Here is a 10,623-nt window from a genome sequence, read left to right on the forward strand (position 1 = left end):
CCTTATGAGACGGAGTGTCCCACATGATCGCGTGGTACGCGCAGGATTGCTGCATGATTGTACGGTGTGACTCATGCATCTCGCATTGTGTGTCATGATCACTGCACCCTCTGGCGACATCAGGGCCGTGGCTCCACAGACACATCGTGGATGGCCGTATCGGATACCGAAAATACTTGGTTCTAGCACTGTGGGCACTTAGGATGTCCTTGGGTGAAAGTCCCAGAACCTTTTTGGTACCAGGAGATGCTCCAACGTCTAGACCGAGTGGATACATGAGCGCCCGAGTGCCGAATACCAGTAGGCCGCGTCTCCCACTATGTCGTGGTCGGTTGGAAGGGGGTGTGGCCTTATCCGCCCGAGGGAGGGGGCTATAAGCTAGGCTGAGTTTGACCAGCTCGTAAATGAGTCCGCTGTCGACGAGCCGGGTAGGTATTGACAGACTACTGGTCAGGCGGATAGTGTGGTCTCTTCCACTTGCTTGACTGTGCAGCTAGGGAGGAGGCAGTCAGTGTGAGGTGTATTAGACCCCGGTGATCTCCAGAGAGGAACTGTATTATTATGATGAGTACTGGCACGCTTGCTTTGCATCTCGCATATGACATTCGGCTACATAGGCCTCGCATCGCATAGCTTTGATATAGCTGATAGCATTCATGGACTTACCGCATATTTCCGCATTACTCTGATATTATACACTTGACACTCGCCTTACACACACTTTCACCACCCTCTAAGCTTTCTATAAGCTTATGCACGATAGATGCGTGCAGGTGGCGTTAGGTTGCAGCAGCGTTGAGCTTGGAGCGTGCAGCCGAGCTTTTGGAGTTTCTTTTACTTTCATTATATTGTATTTTCCTTTCATAAGCATTGTACTTAAAGTTTTTGTTATAGTGGATATGTGGTGTTGTTGTTTTATGACTTGGTTATGCTTGTGGTTATGCTCCATTACAAAAAAAAAAAAAAAAATTCATACTGAAAATCCTCCTTGTAGGATCCCAGGATCGGAATCTGGCGCATGGGCGCTGGGAGCCGAGAATGGGGTGCTACGGAGGCTGTCGGCACCGGATTCGGCGATCGGAAATTTTGTGAGCCCGTTTTCCGAGTTTGGGGCGTGACACAATCTATTTGCCCCGCTGCTTTTCATGTTTCCTCCGCTGATTTTCTAGTTTGCCCCGCTCATATTTCAATTTGCCCCGCTACGTTTCTTGTTTCCCCCTCTGATTTTCATGTTTCCCCTGCTGATTTTCTAGTTTGCCCCGCTGCTTTTCATGTTTCCCCCACTGATTTTCATGTTTTCCCCGTTGATTTTCTAGTTTGCCCCGCTCATATTTCAATTTGCCCCGTTGTTTTTCTAGTTTGCCCCGCTACTTTTCATGTTTCCTCCACTGCTTTTCATGTTTCCCCCGCTGATTTTCTAGTTTACCCCGCTGCTTTTCATATTTTCCCTACTGCTTTTCATGTTTGCCCCGCTGATTTTCATGTTTCCCCCGCTGATTTTCTAGTTTGCCCCGCTCATATTTCAATTTGCCCCGCTGTTTTTCTAGTTTGCCACGCTACTTTTCATGTTTCCCCCACTGATTTTCTAGTTTGCCCCGCTCATATTTCAGTTTACCCCGCTGCTTTTCATGTTTTCCCCGCTGATTTTCTAGTTTGCCCCGCTGCTTTTCATGTTTTCCCCGCTGATTTTCTAGTTTGCCCCGCTGCATTTCATGTTTCCCCCGCTGATTTTCATGTTTGCCCCGCTCATATTTTAGTTTGCCCCGCTATTTTTCTAGTTTGCCCCGCTGTTTATCATGTTTCCCCCGCTGATTTTCTAGTTTACCCCGCTCTTTTTCATGTTTGCCCTGCTCTTTTTCATGCTTGCCTCGCTCATTTTCATGTTTGGCCCTTTCATTTTCATGTTTGCCCCGCTAATTTTCATGCTTGCCCTCTCATTTTAATGTTTGCCCCGTTGAATTTCATGTTTGTCCTGCTGAATTTCATGCTTGCCTCGCTAAATTAACTTCTCCTACCCCAAAATCATATATAGTACGCTAAGCATATCATTCTAGTTTGAATCCTTACTCTCCTTCGGGTGGTAGACTCTTAGGAGTTTCAACACCCGGTCAAGCGTTTGAGTATCCATAGGTGGTAAAATTCCACTAGTGTGAGTGTGTGGGGGTGTGTGTGCGTGTGTAAAAAAAAGAAAAAAACAAATCATTTTAATTTAGTAGATATGCTTGTTGAATACATGGGCAAAGAAATGAATTAAAAAATAAAAAAATATTTTTATATACTTATATATACATATTTATATAATTATGTATTAGAAAAAAATGTAAGGGAGAAAAAGTTCTCCCAGTAAAAAAATAAAAAAATAAATAAATAATAAAAAATAAAAATCTGCCAGACTACCGCGGCAGTCTGTGGATTTATTTATTTATTTTTTTTTTTAATTACTGTGTTGCATGTGTGGGTCCAATCATGAGTTTTGTATTATACCCAAACCGTTCATCTATTTGGCGAGCTCATATTAAGGCTTGAGACGAAAAATAAGATAGTTCTAGCTATCAAGTGGACCACACTGTAAAAGGCAGTGGGGAATCGAACGTCTACCATTGAAACCCTTTCAAGGGTTACAAAAGTTTTTGATCATTCTGAAATTTGTTTTTCCTCTTCATCCAGGTCTTTGTGACCCTATGAATGAACTTAGATGGGGAGGATTTCTGGCAAACATCACATTGGGCTCCACCTGAGTTTCTAATGGTTGACGCTCATTCAACACTGTTTCCTGTAATGTGGTGCACTTGAGACTTGGATATGCCTCATTTTTGGTCTCATACCATAAAATGATCTAAAAAAATATATGGACGGCATAGATGAAAAGAAAACATCATGCTGAGGCCCACATACCACTGACTATCTGCCATGGGCGGGTGGCAGGAGGCGTATCCAATCCGTTTCTATGAAAAGGAGCGGTATTTTCGTCCTGGAATTTGTCGTCCGTACGAAGAGGTCCAAGTGCGTATGGTTAGTTTGTATTGTTTCAAGAATATCCAATGGATAAAAGGTGGGGTCCACAGTCATAAATTTCTCTTTCGTAGACCGCTGACTCCCTCTCTCAGTCTCCTCTCTCTCTCCCGATCTCAACCCTCTCTCTCGATCTCCATCTCACTCTCCCATTCCCTCAATTTCTCTTTCGTAGACCGCTGTCTCCCTCTCTCAGTCTCCTCTCTCTCTCCCGATCTCAACCCTCTCTCTCGATCTCAATGTCACTCTCCCTTTTCCGATCTCGACCCTCTCTCTCTCTCTCTCGATCTCCCTCTCCCTCGATCTCCCTCGATTTCCCTCTCCCTCTTCCAATCTCAACCCTCTCTCTCTCTCTCGATCTCCCTCTCCCTCGATCTCCCTCTCACTCTCCGAAGGAAATGCTGGTCCGTCACGGTGCCGGATTGGGAGATTCGTCAGGTTCTGGTGTGTGGCCGCTCTCATCCTCGGTGCCGCCATCTTGCTGTAGACGATCTTCTGGCTGCCACCGTTCTTGAGAGCCGATTGGAGGCGTTTGAGCTTGGAAGAAGGTGAGTATTGATGGTGCTACGGCCGGATGCTTTTTATTTTGCTGACCTTTCTCTGGCCCATATCAATTACCTAAAATTATTGTGGTTCTCAGAATCTAGGAATGGTTCCTACGAATCAAGGGGACCAAGAGATGTGGGTACATGCCTAAACATGATGTAACTATATTTCATGGTTTGGCTTTAACATCTTATTCAGTTGATTCTATTTTAGTTGCACTGTCGCTAAGTTAATGTAATTGATCATATTGATGTTTCTGTTAAGCTTCCTACCCATGATTTTCAGATTTAGGTGGACACAGAACCATGATCATCTGTATCGACTACCACCAAAAATCAAGTGTGTAAACCATTTGCTCTCTACCTGCACACATCCCATCTCTCTTTCATGCTGAAGTGGCACATTTAGTATGTTGGTGTTTGACTGTACTTGTGTAGGGAGCATGCTAGCTTGACTGTTTGAAAAGCTTTTCTTCACAATGCAACCCAACCCACCTTGAAAAGCTCACATCTTTATAAGAGAGATTCCAAACTTAGGTCAAACACTTGTAACAATTTGGTATTAGAAACCATTATTTTCCCCATGCAAAATAGTGTTATAACACCGTCTATGATGAAGATACTAAACAAACACCATACAATTTAACATATGGATGAACACCAACCGTATTAAAAATGTATGTTTGCACTGCAACTCAGGCACATTAGGTGGGCTATGAAGTAACATTGTAATCAAGTTTCTTTCTTCATAAGTTCTTTAAAAAAGAAAAAGAAAAAAGAAAAAAAAGAAGAAGAAAGAAACCACAGTAGCTTTTCACTCTGCTGAATGCGCTCAAGTAACATAAAACTACGTCAGTCTAACAAGTTAGTGCAAAACACAAACAAGTATAGAGAGAACACGGTGAGGCTTGTAACAAAACTCAGGCAAGGTCTTTGTTTATGTTAGAGTTGGTGGGTTCAAACATTTACATTTTTTATCAAACCTTTTCACTTTATTAAACTCCGTCAAGTAATACAAAATTCACCAGGTCCACAGTCTGAAACTCTGGCAAGTTTAGGGAAAACCAAACGAGTCTTGTAACAACCTGAGCCATATAGGAACCTGGAACACTTTCATGCTAATCCAAGTTGTCATAGTCGTGTTCTGAGTTGACTCACCGAGTTCCTAAATAATGTATTAGGCTCATGGAAAAATGATCGAAATAAAGTGGACATATTTGTTGTAGGAATACTTGTGTAATTACTTTTTCGTAGCCAATTCAATTGCAATATTTTCCACCTAGTTTTTATTCTTCCTCTTTCCCTCCACCTAGTTTTGAACTCCATTTTCATAAAGGTATGATACTGTATCACAGGGAAATGGCAGATGCTGTCGTCAGTGTATTTGGGAAGATAAAACAAAATGCTATAAGGGACAAGAGCAGCAGCTGTTGGTATATTTGGGAAGATAAAACAAAACCTTAATGTCTTGTAGATCCATACAACTGTGTATATAGCCTATAATGGAAATAGGTGTGCAGTCTTTGTTCAGTGATAGATATCTGTTCAGTGATCTTTGGATTATGTCTATTTGTTTAGGACACTTTCAGGGGTAGATTATGTCAATGCCCTGTAGTGGACGGTGTTTCGTATCATGGTGATGGTTATGTATCTTGTCAAGGTCCGTACGCCTTGCACCTTGTTTCATTTCCCTTCAATATTTTAGTCTTGATGCTTATCACCTACAACCAATTTTCATGAATTCAATATTTTGGTTTTCCAAGGGAAAAATGTTTGTGAAAAGGGGTGTAGCTTAAGTTAACCTTCAACAGGTTGCAGGTGATCAATTCTATATAAAGAGACGACCCATTGGGGAGCATGTTGGATTGTACATGTTTGATTTTATTTTATTTTTTTAAAAAATTTAACATTATTATTATTTGGCATTTTTCAGGACCTGCCAAGTTCAGTGCAGTGCTTAGGAGAGTGATCCAAACCCAATTATGTTGTCCAGGAGACTGATCCAAACCCTCAGCAATTGGAGCTAGATTGTATAAAGTCACATCCTTGGAAATGTGGCTGATGCAGCATATCTAGTTCCAATAACTGTTCAGCATGACCTTTGCTTGCCCTGAGTGGATGTACTTTCCTTCTCTTTGGTTTGGCATATTGATCACTTCTCGTTAAGCTCATTGGGAAATTTGATATTGATGCAAATCAGGATTATGATCTTTTAGTTGCAATTGAATCAAAGTGCTATAATACTCTTATGGAGCATCTTGTTTCCCTAGAAACAGGGAATGTAGCTGAGGAAGGTTGGTAAGGTTGGTCTTGAAGAAGATTCCCTTGATTTTGTTCTGACAGAAATTGTAACTTTGGGAGTTTATTCTCTATGCTTTTTAGGAGCTAAATTGTTTGATGATACTCCAATTTCAGTCACAAAAAGAGGAGACATAAAAGAAGAAGAGGAACTCAATAGAGAGCTGGAATTGTCAAGAGATTACTATAAACATCCTCGTGCTCCATTATATGACTGTCTAGATTATGGATTCGATGAGTCATTTGATGACACTGAAATTTTGATATCTGGAGTTCTTGAAGATTCCTTGCAGGGGCACAGTGATGATGAGTATTAAGGATCCCTTAAGCTAGAATTTAATGGTTCATAAGACTGCAATGCATCCAGTAATTGTAACAACAATGTATTATCTACGGAAATCATTGTTAGGGGGGCTGATACTCCACTTTCCAAGATTTCCAATGGAAGTTACCCTGATCAGTCAAACTGTGATGAATCTGGAGATTGTTCCAACTCTATTGATTTAATTGAGAAAACAAGAACCGGCGCATTGGATAGAGCTGGCTTTGATGCATGTGATTCATTGAAAGAGGAACTTAAGAGACCCTTGCCATTGGATATGCTATCTCACACATGTAGTCCATCTATAAGTTCAGATGAAAACAACCTTCTCCTGGCAGGTCCTTTACCTCTCTCTGAAAAAATGATTCTTCCAAATGCTACACTTCCAAAGACCATGTGAATTTCTTAGAAGGAGATCAACTGATTCTAAAACCAGATCGAAATCCCATGCACCAAAGTGAAATGGCTCTTATTGAGTAAGATGATTTTGATGGGCTGCTTACTAACAGAACCAAAGAAGGTAATAAAAAATAAAAAATCTCTATATGGTTGGGCTTTCTAGTGTATCCTTTGTATTGTGTTTAAGCTATTGGAAAAACTCTTTTTCCACTGCTTTCAGAGGAGCTGATTCAAAACTTTTTGAGAAATAGCCAGTTGACCACATATGGGTACGCACACCGTTTTTGGCTTGTAACACCCCCTTTTCTTCCAATCATGAGCCTCCATTTGGAACTGCATTACTTTACAAGGATCCTGTTTTTTTCAGCCTGTCGTGCCTAAAAGGAGGTCTGCATGAACGCGAACTTTGTGTTGTTTTTCTTAACAATCACTTCAGTACTATGTTTAAGGTCAGTTATAGCCCTACCATACTATTTCAATTGATTCTTCTGTTCATTTAGGAATCAAAGATACTATATGACACTTTTAAGAAACCAATTGCAAAAATTTTATTGTTCCCATTTTCAGTTAGCGTCATGTTGCAAGAAATTAAACTGTTTCCTACCCTGTTTTGCAGTTCAATGGTGAACTCTACATCTTAATTACTGATGAAGGTTATGCAAATCAGCCTGGTCTGGTGTGGGAAAAGTTAAATGAGGTAAAACTATGAATAGCTATGCTTCTGTCTTCCTCTTTCACCTGAAAATCTACTGGATTTACTTGGAATTTTTTCTCATGCTTCTTATTTTTGTTGCAGGAGTTCCTCATGAAATGAACATTTTATTTTATTTTTTGTACCAAGATTCTCTCTTTTAGTTTGATCTTTGAACTTTAATACTGCATACTTTTCAGGTCAATGTTCAGGAGGACTATCATGCTAGCATCCACAATGCAAAATCAAAGGAAGCAACTTATAAGTCTATCATCTTTACCATTTCTCTTTTGTTTCAATTGTGTTATGTTTCATTTGGATGTTTGTGGAAATATTGAGAATACAAAGTATCTCCTGGATTTTTGGCTTATCGGATTTCTATGGCAAGTCCGGTTGAATTTGAGATGGGTTTTCAGAAAAAAAAAAAAAAAAGTTCTACACATTGTTACTTGCTTCATGATTATCATTTCATTGTGGTTATACTATAGTCGTTTCATGAATTGTTGTTCAATTTAATAATCTTTCTATGCATCCAGGTTGGATATGCTATGCTAAAAAAAAAAAACTTTGCTCATATACTACCTTTATTTCTTCTGTGAAGATTCCACAACAAGTAATTGGGGCAACCATCAAGCATCACATTTGCCAAAAAAATGGGTCTAATGTAAGTTCTAATAGTCCAAATACCCACCCTTGTGACTTTGGTGCTGCTTATTATAAGAATATTATATGACATGGTTTTGGCTCATGTGAAATCATGCTTCTATCATTTGGACAGGGATCCTGCATAATCCCTGCATAATCAGGATTAAGCTCTAATCAGGATTTTGACAACCCATGCCCTCCATGTTAGATTTGAAGGTGCTAGCAGCTCTTTTCTCCTTTCAATCACAATTTTCAATCATTTAGTTTCTTTTTTCAACTTAAAATAATTGTGATTATGCAGGGAAACTGCCTTTGTGTGACAGAATTTGATGTGGAGGTTGTGGGGCCTGCCTAATTTTGTAGGATCTCATTCCTAAATGGATACTATATAGGAAGTTATCATTTTGAAGACTATGGAGCTGTTCAAATTTTTTTTTTTTTTTTTTTTTTGAAGGCTATGGACTGATCAATCAGTCATACCTACTTGATCCTTGTGGGAGTGTTGGTTCACCAACGTTAGATGGTGTCGCAAGAGAGTGTTGCGGTGAGAGACATACATCATATCATTGAATCATGCGCTTGCATTAACCAGAGTATATAGGATTCTGTGAATGAATGCTTTTCACTAAATTTACTCTTATGCATGATAACTTATGTAACTTATAGTTAATGGTACCGCTGAGTTGATCACTCACTCCCACTCTAAGACGGTGGCTTAAAACACAAACCAGAACTTGTCATAGATGTAGGAGATAGATGCGTTGGAGGATGTGGGCATGGATGATGAGGAGCGAGTGTACTATTATACTTTCAGCGGTTTCTTCTAGTTTATGTTTGGATGGTCGCGGGACATAGGCTAGGGCCCTAGTCATTTTAGGATATTTATCAGGGTGGGACTAGTTCCTGGTTTGGATTTTCTTGGCACTGTATCTTAGATATCTTACATGTTTAGCGGCTCGTATTTACATTTTATGGTATTATCATGCTTATGGTTTGTTAAACTCCTCACTGCTTATGAATAAACCCAAATGCATTTGAATCTGGAGCCCATTAGGGCATACGTGACACCTGGGAATTCAGGAGCCGAGTTCATACTCGGCCCCTGAAATTCTGGGTGTTACAAATTGTAGCCTCAAAATTTTCTTTTTAAACATATTTGTATATTAAATTTTGATCCATGGAGTTATATTCACATTTTGGACATATATGTTATCCATTTTGATGTCTTTTGAATGTACAAATTCAAATATGAAATATATACTTGTACATCTTTTACAGTAAAATCCTTTATTGAAAAAATCCTTTATGGATGAAAAGGAGGAGGACAACTACTAAGAAATATGAGGAATGAGAAGATGTACCTAAAAAATACCGTTGAAATTGTCAAGTTCGGTGGCAAATCCTCCAACCGAAGTCTAGGGAGAGCAAGGAAAAAAATTAGGGCAAAAATGAACAGTTTAGAGTCCGATTCTTATAAGCAACCCCACCCGATTTTGGTGTAACTGACAGTTAGTTCGGTGCTACCGAAAATCCCCCATAAAGGATTTTTTCAATAACTTGTAAAAGATGTACAAGTATATATTTCGTATTTGAATTGTACATTCAAAAGACATCAAAATGGATAATATATATGTCCAAAATGTGAATATAACTCCAAGGATCAAAATTCAATATACATATATGTTTAAAAAGAAAATTTTGAGGCTACAATTTGTAACACCCCGAATTTCAGGGCCCGAGTATGAACTCGGCTCCCGAATTCCTAGGTGTCACGTATGCCCTAATGGGCTCCAGATTCAAATGCATTTGGGTTTATACATAAGCAATGAGGAGTTTAGCAAACCATAAGCATGATAATATCATAAAATGTAAATACGAGCCGCTAAACATGTAAGATATCTAAGATACAGTGTCAAGAAAATCCAAACCGGGGCGGGAACTAGTCCCACCCTGATAAATATCCTAAAATGACTAGGGCCCTAGCCTATGTCCCGCGACCATCCAAACATAAACTAGAAGAAACCGCCGAAAATCTGATTATACGCTCACTCCTCATCGTCCATGTCCGCATCCTCCAACGCATCTATCTCCTGCATCTATGACAGGTTCTGGTTGGTGTTTTAAACCACCGTCCTAGAGTGGGAGTGAGTGATCAACTCAGCGGTACCATTAACTATAAGTTACATAAGTTATCATGCATAAGAGTAAATTTAGTGAAAAGCATATATTCACAGAATCCAATATACCCTGATTAATGCAAGTGCATGATTCAATGATATGATGCATGTCTCTCACCACAACACTCTCTTGCGACACCATCTAATATTGGTGAACCAACACTCCCACAAGCTATATTTTTTATCAGGGAAATAGCACAGAGTTTCATTCGTTAAATCTACTTCTTATGTTAATAAAGTGCATGCATTAGATTTGGTTTATTCTAATGTTTGTGGTCCTATGAGGACAAAAACCTTGGGTGGGGCATTGTATTTTGTTACTTTTATAGATGATGCATCTAGGAGGGTTTGAGTTTATGCTTTAAAATCCAAGGACGAGGTCTTTGGTGTGTTTAAATTATTTCATGCTATGGTCGAGAGAGAGACAAGTATATCATTAAAGTGCATCTGCACTGATAATGGTGGTGAATGCATTGGAGACTTTCATGAGTATTGTAAGTCCTTGGGTATACAACATGAACAGACGGTTACTAA

General features: G+C 39.6%; 2 long non-coding RNA genes across 3 annotated transcripts; both read left to right on the top strand.

Moving 5' to 3' along the window:
* Positions 1–5,932: 5,932 nt before the first annotated feature.
* Positions 5,933–7,666, top strand: LOC131252088 (uncharacterized). Of its 2 annotated transcripts, XR_009174168.1 has the most exons (5): positions 5,933–6,697; positions 6,797–6,845; positions 6,944–7,025; positions 7,193–7,273; positions 7,468–7,666. It is a non-coding gene; the product is annotated as an uncharacterized LOC131252088 (long non-coding RNA). The 2 variants fall into 2 exon arrangements; XR_009174167.1 differs by lacking the exons at positions 5,933–6,697; positions 6,797–6,845; positions 6,944–7,025 and having other exon boundaries at positions 7,037–7,273.
* A 41-nt stretch (positions 7,667–7,707) lies between these two features.
* Positions 7,708–8,351, top strand: LOC131252089 (uncharacterized). The gene is made up of 3 exons (XR_009174169.1): positions 7,708–7,743; positions 7,869–7,931; positions 8,214–8,351. It is a non-coding gene; the product is annotated as an uncharacterized LOC131252089 (long non-coding RNA).
* The last annotated feature ends 2,272 nt before the right edge of the window (positions 8,352–10,623 follow it).

This window comes from Magnolia sinica, chromosome 7 (genome assembly GCF_029962835.1).
Source record: "Magnolia sinica isolate HGM2019 chromosome 7, MsV1, whole genome shotgun sequence".
Classification (NCBI taxonomy): domain Eukaryota; kingdom Viridiplantae; phylum Streptophyta; class Magnoliopsida; order Magnoliales; family Magnoliaceae; genus Magnolia; species Magnolia sinica.